The 10,630-nt window shown below is 42.8% G+C and overlaps 2 long non-coding RNA genes across 2 annotated transcripts; one reads left to right on the top strand and one right to left on the bottom strand.

The window, feature by feature from the left end:
- Window positions 1–893: 893 nt before the first annotated feature.
- On the bottom strand, window positions 894–3,671 carry LOC308190535. The gene is made up of 3 exons (XR_013947302.1): window positions 2,874–3,671; window positions 2,227–2,678; window positions 894–1,394 (listed from the first exon to the last, which is right to left on the bottom strand). It is a non-coding gene; the product is annotated as an uncharacterized lncRNA (long non-coding RNA).
- LOC308190534 lies at window positions 2,673–7,265 on the top strand. The gene is made up of 4 exons (XR_013947301.1): window positions 2,673–2,817; window positions 4,506–4,540; window positions 5,080–5,124; window positions 5,451–7,265. It is a non-coding gene; the product is annotated as an uncharacterized lncRNA (long non-coding RNA).
- Window positions 7,266–10,630: the final 3,365 nt, after the last annotated feature.

Genomic DNA, 10,630 nt, shown 5'->3' with positions numbered 1-10,630 from the left:
GTCCAGACGCAGCTGATTTATTGACATGACAGTGGGAGCAGCAATTGACTCATTGCAAGAGTCTGTCTGTGGCCTCAATCCAGCCCTGAGCTCCCAGGCTCCCCATCCCAGGCACTGAAATCAAAGCAAAGAGAATCCAATCTGTGGTTATCTGCTGACTCTCGTTTGAGTTCTTTCTGGTTGAATTTTCTAACGAAGCAGCCATAATGGGATTGAAAAGTGTCTTGTTCCTGGTAAAATTGTTGCCCTGTGTTTTCCTTGCCCTATGCAAGTGGCCAACATTGGAAAGAAAGTGTCCTCCTTCACTTTGCCTTCCTAGCTGAGGGTCAGCCAAAGCACCCCAGCAGTTCTTCACGAAAACCAAGCCCTTGCTCTGTGGCTTCAGCTGCTCCCTCTGTTGCCACCTCCACACTTCCCAGCGCTGGTTATGACTTTGCTGCTTGCTTTGTTTGTGTCCCAGATTCACCCTGCTTCATGGAATTAGAAGTTCAGCAGAGGAGCAGCCCCATACAAGGATTTGGAGGGCTCCTCCTCTGCTGCAACAGATCTTTCTCTCACACTTAAAAGTAGCAGTGCTGGACATTAGAAGAAATCCACAAGGGGCAAGGAAAAGATATTCATTAGCAGTGACTTGCTGATGATGTGGTTTCTCTGTCAAAACCTGTGACCTGAATTACTGCCTGTGCTGCCAGAGGGATTATTGGAAAGAGGATAGCTTCACTGGGAAAAGAAATCAGACTGCTGGGCAGAGCATCTATTAAAATAAAAGGGAAAGTCTTACTTATATCTCAGATAAGCAAAGAGGACGTGATCGTAAGAACATCCTTAATGCTGGACCAGGCTGCAGAATGCAGCTGGTTTATGTGAGCCACAAGTCAGGGATGCTGCAAACTGCCTTAATGCCCTCTTCAGCCAAATCCCCCAAAACTTCGCTCCCCCACCTGCAGTTATTTAGATGCTGCTGTTGTTTCCAACAAGCTGACAGAGATCATAGCCAAAGAAGTGGCATGACAGAGGGCTGTCCTCAGACCATCTCCCATCTTTTGTGGTCATCCTCCAAATGGATTTCTGTGGAGGTTTAAGGCTGCTGGAAGCCTGGAGTCCTCACTCAGATGATGGTCCTGAGGCACTGCCCAAATATCAAGGGTGGATGAACTTCCAGAGCAGCCATGAGCATGACAGCTTGGGTCCTGCCCCACTTCTGGATGGATGCGTTGCCAAGAGGACTATTAACTGGCTCAGCCACGCTGTCTTTGGGTGACACAGGGACAGGCCTGGATGCCCTGCCAGTCCCATGGTATAAAAGCCATTCAGTCCAACCTGGAGAGCACTTTTACAGTCAACAGCAGTAGTCAGTAAAGCATATTTATCACTGTGGAGTCACATATATTTTGCTGCAAGAAAAAACATATTCCTATGTTTTATTCCTAAAACAGATGTTCCTATTACTTTTCCCTTGTTTTGAGGAAAGTAATAATAACAAATAATAATAATAATAATAATAATAATAATAAAACACAGCATTTAAGAATGACCTATTCACGTTGCCTTGATTTATTCTTCCCTGGAGTTCAAGGGACTCCTTGGGCCAGAGGCTCTGCATCTGGCTACAGAAAGTAATTTCACTCAAACTTCCAATGTGTCCCATTCACAGAAGATATTTTGACTACAAATATGTAAGAAACATCAAGAAGGGAACTAATGAATCAACTAATGAGTCAGTCCTGAAGCAAGCAAAGAAGCTGTAAAAGGGCTATTAATGTAATACTAAGTTTAATTAGGCTACAAAATAGCATTGCCTTGCCTTTGATTAATGCTTGTTACAATGTCCTGTCTGCCAGCCCAGATCCCAAAACTGCTTCTCCTGTGCATAAATATTTATTGGCTATATGATATTGTATATAAAGAGTCTGGGGAACAGGGAGAAGAAAAAGCACAGGGAGGTCAGGAAACACAGGTGTGGATTTCACCAAGCAGTCGGCACTTGGCACATGAGTTTAGTAAGGTGGACCCATCAAAGCCTTTTACCTGAATGAATCATTTTAATGACGGCACTTTAGCAATCTCCATATTTATCTTGTGCACCATCTTTCAGGATAAGTCCCTTACTATCCCCAAAGCAAACAGGAAGCAAATTATCAATTCTGCCTTCCTTTTGGCTTCTACTTTCTTTGAGAGCACTGTGAAGATGTCCCAAAGCCTACATTATCAGTGAATTAAAGATACCAGCGTAGCTTTAGGAAAATCCTTAGAGACAGCATCACCGCCCCTTCTAATCCTGGTGAAGGGTGTTGTCAGGGTGGTGGCAAGGAGGCACAGTGATTGAAGCATCTCAGAGGTCCTCTTGCCTTCTGCAGACAGGCAGGCATTGCAAAACAGCCCTTGGGCTGCTCTGCAGAAGCACTGATATCAAACTGCTCAACCTTATCTACTGCAGGCACCAGGGCATAGCATGTCCTCGCTTGTCTGCCTTGTCTCTCAGGTGCCTCTGCGTGTTTCTTTGCAACATCACAGGGACAGCTGAGGAGTGATGGCAATTAATAGTTTTGAAAACTTTGACTGAGAAAGAAAATAACATCAAACTCACCTGAATACCGCTAATGAGTTTGTCTCAAACAGGTGACCCAGGGATATCAAACACTGCAGCTCTTCAAATGCATTTTAAAATCACTGTAAGACTGGAAGTGGATTTTGTTAGTTTATTGCCTTCAATTTTTAGCTTAAGTTTTTATTTTTCTTGCATATAGCATCACTTGATGATCCCCAAAGTTTAGGATACACACTGTGCACAATAAAATCCACAGCAAATATAATCAGGTAAGTCATTAACATGGGTGCTTATGCATCTTTACTAATAAATCACCACTCCTTACCTCAAAGACTTTAACCTATATACAGATAAAAAAGTCTTCTCAGATCATTTTCTCCTCTGATAAATGGAGTCATTAAATATCAAAGGTTTCAATGTTTATCTACTGTAACATTTCTGCCATTGTGCTTCTGTAAATTGGATGCCAATAGGACTCATGACTTTAGCAAGCTGCAAATCTTCCCTCGTGATGTTACCCTTTATAGAGATATCAGAATGTGTTTTCTTTGCTCTTGCTTGTAGAAATTCTTGTTGACTCTTCAAATATTGTGGCTGACTTCAGAAAGGAGTTATATGGGGGGGACAAAAAAAAAAAAAACATTTTTCTTTTGGTGCATTTTGGCATATTTCAACACACTGCCCTGAAAACAGACTGATGGGCATTGCCACTTTTTCCCTCTGTGGTTTTGGTTCTGATGGTAGTTTATTTATACTGAAGGTTTGTCTATAATGGGAGATTAGCTTTGATCTCAGCAAGCCATCTTCCCTTGTCCTTTAAGACAAATCCCCATTGCCGAGTGAGTGCTGGTGTGATGGGAATCAATACATTTGATCCTTCAAATACTATTGCTCTCCTAGTAAATACTATGTACACTACCTGTGCTGATCTAGCACTTTCTTGCAGACCCTTGCACAAAATCCTGCTGTGAGCTGCATCCTCCAATACCAAGTTACACATACTCAGTATATGTCCTGAAGGCATGTGCTAGTTTTTGATACATAGGTTGGTAATGGCCGTAGCATAACTCCTTTGCCCTACTGAGACCTGGGCTAATCTCCAGTACAAACCACCGGTGACATTTTCAATGGCATTCAAATGACACTTTTTAAAGGCTTTAAATCTTTATGGGTACTGACTTAATTGGTCAATATGTAAAAACTTTTATTGTTATAGCTACACACATAGAAACCTGTAACAGTTTGGCTCTCGGTGACTTTAGAATTCATATCTTATCTCTAAAAATGAAAGGCACTGACAAGCTCTAGTATCAGTGAAAGCCTGATACTGTGCTTTAAGTTTGTAAATTCAATAGCTGATTTGATAACTTGACCTAGGAACCAGTAAAGAGATTCACATGAATTCCCATTACCATCTCCATGCATATCAGTTCTTCTGTCCTTTCACTATCTTCTTTTCAAAAAATGTCAGATTCTAACCTCTGTACTAAATACTCTATCATCACTCATTCTCTACTCTGTCTTTTCTGATTAAAATCTATTTATTATATCTATGGAAAACAATTTTGTCAAGATCCATCCACAAATACATACAGAGAACAAACTGCTAACACTAGAATTGAAGGTAAGATAGAACAATTATTTTTCTCTTGCACCTGTTGATTTATTTTCCAAAATATATGCTCTTATTTCAAATTTGGCAAAGTGTTCCAGCTGACTAATGTACATGTGTGTATGTGTGTATTTATGTATATATGTATATAATAATTGACTATTAATAAGTTTCTCTTCTTTCCTGTCATCATAGGTTATAACAGCCTCACAGGCTGTAGGATAAAAATGTTCAGTTCAGATCCTCTAGAATAACACCCCAACTGTAAAACAACAGTGCTCCATATTTTCCGTTTTGCTGAAGTCGGTCTATTCTGCATAAAACATTTAATTTTTTTTTTACTAGCACAGCAACAGGAACCCAAATGGCTTACTGCCCAGGTGAGTCTCTGAGTATCTGACACTGTTGATCCCTTTCTTCCTTTCCTTCCCCTGTTTTCTAGATCACGGAATAATTACCTAATTTGTGCAAAAAACAATATTATTAAGAGAAATAGTAAGAAGAAAACAGATTGCAAATGCATCAACAGTATCCTGGGAGATGTGATCCAAGGAGCAGGTGAAACCTAAAACATTGTTTAAGCTGGCTTTTTATATCACTCTCTGTTGATTATATTATCATAAATGATATAAATACATTAGTAATATTATTATATTACTGTCTGTAGATTGGCACATGTACATGAGGGTACAGGTTATCTGGAAATCCGGGCTATTCCATGGGGTCCTCTGTGATGGACACCATGGGCACCTTTCCTACCTACCACTGGCCACTGGGCGTGCTGGTGGAAGGGAATGTGATGGACTGGGATTCTCTCTCAGAAGGACACACTGCGAGGTTGCACAGGTGCAGAAGCTCAGCCCGGTTATTATGACAGTTCCCTGTAACATACATTCACGCTTTCACTTGCTCTCTGCAGATACAAGGCAAACTGAGATTGAAACACAGGCGATGGCCACACTGAGTAAGTTTCTGGAGATAAAATAACCCAGGAAATAAGGTGATTTGTGACCCCTGTTGGGAAGTGGCAGTTGGCATCAGCTAAGCCTGCCATGTCCACTGATGCCCTGATGAGCAAAAAGTGATAATATGTTGTTCTGTTTATCTGGGGAGATAGGCAATGAGACAGGCTGTAAAAACTGTTAACAGCTACAATGCTGTTGCTGGCAATTCCATCCTTACCCAAAAGTGTATCAGAGGCTAAGTCAATATTTGGACAATCTAAGCCCGTTCATTACTACCTTCTGTAAACCCCCAAAAGCAACATTAATGCATTTACTTTTTCCTCAGTGATTTAAGAAAAAAGAGAACAGAAACATGAAGAGGTTTCTCACACGCTGTATGCTGCATTCAAACTCCATGAAGGAATTCTGTCCTGGTTAACCACTACAGGTCATCATCCAGTGTCAACCTTTCCTTGAATCCTTCACCAACCTTTCCTTGAATCCTTCACCAACTCAGATTAGAGAACAGAAAGAGAGAAAAACTAAGGATAGGAAATTGAAAGGGTTTGTGAGCTACAGCTGCTGGAGCATCCTGGAGGCACAGAACAAACACCTCAGCACCACCTAAATTGCCTTTCTGATGTTTGTGTCTGAGCAGGTCATGTGTCTGAGTGGTCCCCTGTAGATGTTTCCATCAGCTACAAAGGGACTTTGGATCAATGTGAATGACTTCACTAGACGTAACTCATGTAAATGGGTTGAATTCTGCCTCTGCCCAGCTCTAACCCCAACTGGACTGTCACTGAGATGAGACAAACTTCCCTTGCTTCATCCTTATCTGTGACAACCTCTAGGGACCTCAGAGATCCCAACAGCATTTCTTCTTTTGATCTTCTTCCTTCTTTTCAGTACCTTTCTAGTCTTTATTCTGACCCCTAGGTTCTTGGATTAGTTGGACATTAGTTCTTTTCCTAAAGATGACAGGCAAGACTTGCTGTTGGGACAGGAAATGGCAAAACCTGCTAAATTCTGCTCTCAGAACCACAAATTTTGAATAACTGTCCAGTACTGTAGACGCTTGTTCATGTTATGGTTAGTCCTACATGGCTCAGAGCAGTGCTGTGCATACCCAAGCCATACCAGGACATACCAGCTCACATAGTGAAAGCAGCCTAGTCATGCTAGTGATGTCTTTCACCCAGGCAGTTAATCCTCCTGAAAAGCAAGATAAATTAGGTAGGAAAGCCTGGCTGTCTTACTCAGAACTGTTGCAGTATCTTTATGTGTTACTGCACTGCTCTGTGTAGATACCCTTTGACTTACAAGCTTCATTTACTTCACTAAAATTAATGCATCAGCATGCAGTTACTATGGTGATGTGGGCTACCTAACTATCTTAGGCTACGTCCATACTCATGTGTGAGCTGGTTCTTGCTGTGTCTGAAGTTTGCTGGCACCTGACTATAACCAGACTGCAAGCCAAACTGTAAGCATGGCTGGATGAGCAGAGGATATGAATATAACTTAAATAGGGAATTTTGCTCTTCAGTAGTTAAGTAATTGTTTGGGTGTCCCTATGTACCTATGTGCTCCATGTGCCCATAGGGGACAACCACAAAAAGACCTCTGATAAAGAAAGCAGAGACACATCCCCTGTATCCCAGCCCCATTGCTTGTGCACCAGTGTATGCTGCTTTCATTTCACCAGGCTCCTGCCTTAACACGGGAGCTAAGGGTGCTTCTGGGTTTTACTCTCAACTGGAAAAGACAAGACTTCAGAGAAGATGGAATTAACCCAACGGCAAGATCCTCAAAGTCTCTGGAATACCTGGGATGATGAGGCGTCCTGTATCTCCAGGACTTCATGAGATTTAACAGATGCACAATAGTTATATTGGCCCTCCGCATTATAGGGCTCAAACTGTAAGTACCATAAGCAAGAAGAAGACGTCCAAGGGCTTTGATGATCTGTTTGTGGCTAGGAAAAAGGTGAACATAATCAAAACCATGATTTGCTCTTAGTCACCTCCTCAGCTACCGACGGTGTCTGGCTTTACTCTGCTGCTTGTTCATAGTCCCTGGAGTCTCAGATACCCGATCATTGCTATGGTGATTTTATTTCACTGAACCTCTTCTTTAGAAATAAATCTTTGTCCACTGATGGCTTAGTCAGCAATTTGCTTGCCTGATGCAGCTCACTAAGACACATGGCACTGTAGCATATTCTGATAAAGAACAGAGATGCTCTGATTTGCTGTAATGAGGCGAGTCTCCCTGCTATGATGGCACAGAGGTGTTTACTCTATTTGGAGATCAGAGGACATCTGTAGAGCTTCCTACTGACAGCAGTGTTGCTGCAGCAGGCTGTTTGCAGAAGCACCCTATCATTACCCAAACTATCATTACCCAGTGACATAGACAATGGGATCGAGTGCACCCTCAGCAAGTTTACAGACAAACCAAGCTGAGTGGTGCAGCTGATACAACAGAAGGAAGGGAAGCCATCCACAGGGACCTGGACAAGCTTGAGAAGTGGGCCCATCTGAACCGAATGGGGTTCAACAAGGCCAAGTGCAAGTTGCTGCACCTGGGTCAGGGCAATCCCAGACGTGAGTACAGACTGGGAGAAGAACTCATTGAGAGCAGCCCTGCAGAGAAGGACTTGGGGGTTGTGGTGGATGAAAAACTCAACATGAGCCAGCAGTGTGTGCTTGCAGCCCAGAAGGCCAACTGTGTCCTGGGCTGCATCACCAGAGGGGTGGCCAGCAGGGGAGGGAGGTGATTGTGTCCCTCTGCTCTGCCCTTGTGAGGCCCCACCTGGAGTGCTGCGTCCAGGTCTGGGGCCCGCAGCACAAGACAGATATGAATCTGTTAGAGGGGGTCCAGAGGAGGGCCACAAAGATGGTCAGGCCGAGAAAGCTGGGGATATTCAGCCTGGAGAAGGCTCCAGGGAGACCTCATTGCAGCCTTCCAGTACCTTCCAGTACCAGGGAGCTTATAAAAAAGATGGAGAGAAACTTTTTACACAGGTAGAAAGTTATAGGACAAGGGGGAATGGTTTTGATTCTTTTGATTCTTTGATCTGTTTCTGACTTACCTACTGCTTAGGCCTCTAGTCTGGTTTTGGCCAGGATAAAGTTAATATTCTTCCTAGTAACTGGTATGGTGCCGTGTTTAGATTTAAGATGAGAATAATGCTGATAACAGGCTGATGTTTCCGTTGTTGCAGAGCAGTGGTCACCCAGAGCCAAGGACTTTCCAGCTCCTCTTGCTTCCCTGCCAGCAAGGGGCTGGGGGTGCAAAGGGAGCTGCGAGGGGACAGGACCAGGACAGCTGGCCCAGATAGACCAAAGAGATGTCCCACACCATGTGGTGTCTTGCTGTACAATAAAACTGGGAGTTGTCCAGCCGGGGAGGAGGTGCTGCTGCTTGGAGATGGGATGGGCATCGGTTGGTGGGTGGTGAGCAATTGCATTGTGCATCATTTGTTTTGTATATTATTTTTAATGATAATAACTATCATTATTATTGTTATTATTACTATTTTCCCTTCCTTTTCTGTCCTATTAAGCTGTCTTTATCTCAACCCACGACTTTTAACTTTTTTTCTGATTCTCTCCCCCATCCCACTGTGGGGGAGTGAGTGAACAGCTGTGTGGTGCCTAGCTGCCTGCTGGGTTAAACCACAACAAACACTAACCAATGTTGGACCAATACAAATTACCAGTCTGGAAAAAAACATTTTGGGGTAGATTTTGAAAAGTTTCTGTAGATGCAAAAATCTTTCCAATATTAGAAAAAAAAAAAAAAAAGTCTAGGGGGATCAAAGGAAGTTGGATGCCTAAGCAGTTGGGGATTTTAAAATCCCACTTTCTGCATTTTTAGATATTGAGTAGCTTTGAAAAGCACTGCTGAGATTTATGAATATCTTTGAGGACTTTATCTATGGAGATACTTTGGATATCTTTGGATATTCTTCAAATTCCCAATGAGTCTGAAGCACCTCAGGTGCTCTCTGGCAGCTGAGGAGAGAGCGCAGGGTGCTGTGAGCTGCAGAGGCACTTGTGAGAGTCTGAGAGAAATACAGCTCCAGAGTTATGGCGAAGAAGAGGAATGAATGGCTTGAGACATTTTAAAGGTGTTTCCTGGTGATGGGACAGGGGTGAGAAAGTGCAAAGCCCGCAAAGACAGGAGGCTTCCAAACACCGAGTTCCCTACCAACATCAAGGCAACAACTTCAGGATAAATTAGTAGATTGTTTTAACCAGCCTAAGCAAGCACAGTGGTCCTGCAGCACCAAGCCTGCTGGGGCGTGCACTGATGTATCTGAGCTTTCAGCTCTGTCACACCTCTGCATTTCCAAAGGAACTGTCTCCCATGAAACCTCTTATTGCACAGGATGGAGCAGCCCCAGATGGTTAACAACGCTGGGTTCCCTCACATGGGCTTTATCCTCATCCTTCTTTGTTTTGCTTTTTCCTTCAATGAAAGCATTTCTTTTAATGCCATTTAAGCTAAAGAAATCTGGCAGCTACTCCTGTGTGCTGTAAATCTGCTGCCCTCCCAGTGCAGCACAACAATCCCCACCCGCAACAGCAACGGAAACCAAGAAAGAAACCGAAAAGGAGATGAGAATAAGACCTGAACTGCACTAAGAGGTGTAAGTTTTTAAAAATCTTGTTGGACAGTTCATTTTCCAGCACAGGTTACCTGCCATTAAAACTGGAAAGGAATTTCTTCTTTTCTCTAACACAGAGAAGTAATTTTTGTCTCACTGAAATATAATCCAGGTAACTGCCCAGTTCAAGATATTTACTTGCTCCCAATACTGCAGATCATGAGCTACTGCTGTATTTAACTGTTTAAGCAAAGAAAGAGAAAAAAAGTATTTCCCACAATAAGTAGAAGCAGAAGAGTGGGCTTCCAGGCAAAACAAAACAAAACCAAACAGAACAAAACAAAACCAAAAAAAAAGCAAAAAGCAAGCAACCAAAACAAGCAAACAGAAACATCCTGTGCAATCACACAGTGCCTCTTGCTTTATCACTGCATGTCGATGTTGTCTCAGTCTGAATGGCACAATCACCAGTTCACATCAATAATACAAAAAATTAGGTAGCTGTGACTCTTCGTGTTCATTGACCTGCCGTCCAACCCACCCACATTAAGGAAGAACCAAAGGGAGGGTTTGGTTATTCAAAGCACTTCATAGCTGCAAAAGCCTGAACTGGAATAGAAATGCTCATTTTGGGGTGCAGGAACCAAACCACAGCTGGAAAGGAAAACACTTAAAACCCAGAGCCAAGCAATCCTAAATCTTTCTCAAGACTGATGGAAATGTGATATTGAAACAAACAAACAAGCAAAAAAAAAAAAAAAAACACAGGAAGGTCTGAGGAGCCTTGAGTCAGGCATTACGTAGGACAAGAAGAAGAGTAATAGTGACAGTAAGGCTAGAAGTGGTCCTGGTGGTCATCTCTGCTGACCTCGTGCATACTGTACATCAGTGTTTCATCACTGCTTCCC

This window comes from Anser brachyrhynchus (assembly GCF_964034855.1).
Source record: "Anser brachyrhynchus genome assembly, chromosome: 2".
NCBI classification, from domain to species: domain Eukaryota; kingdom Metazoa; phylum Chordata; class Aves; order Anseriformes; family Anatidae; genus Anser; species Anser brachyrhynchus.
The sequence above is the reverse complement of the archived record's forward strand: the minus strand, read 5'-3'. Positions and strand labels throughout refer to the sequence as shown.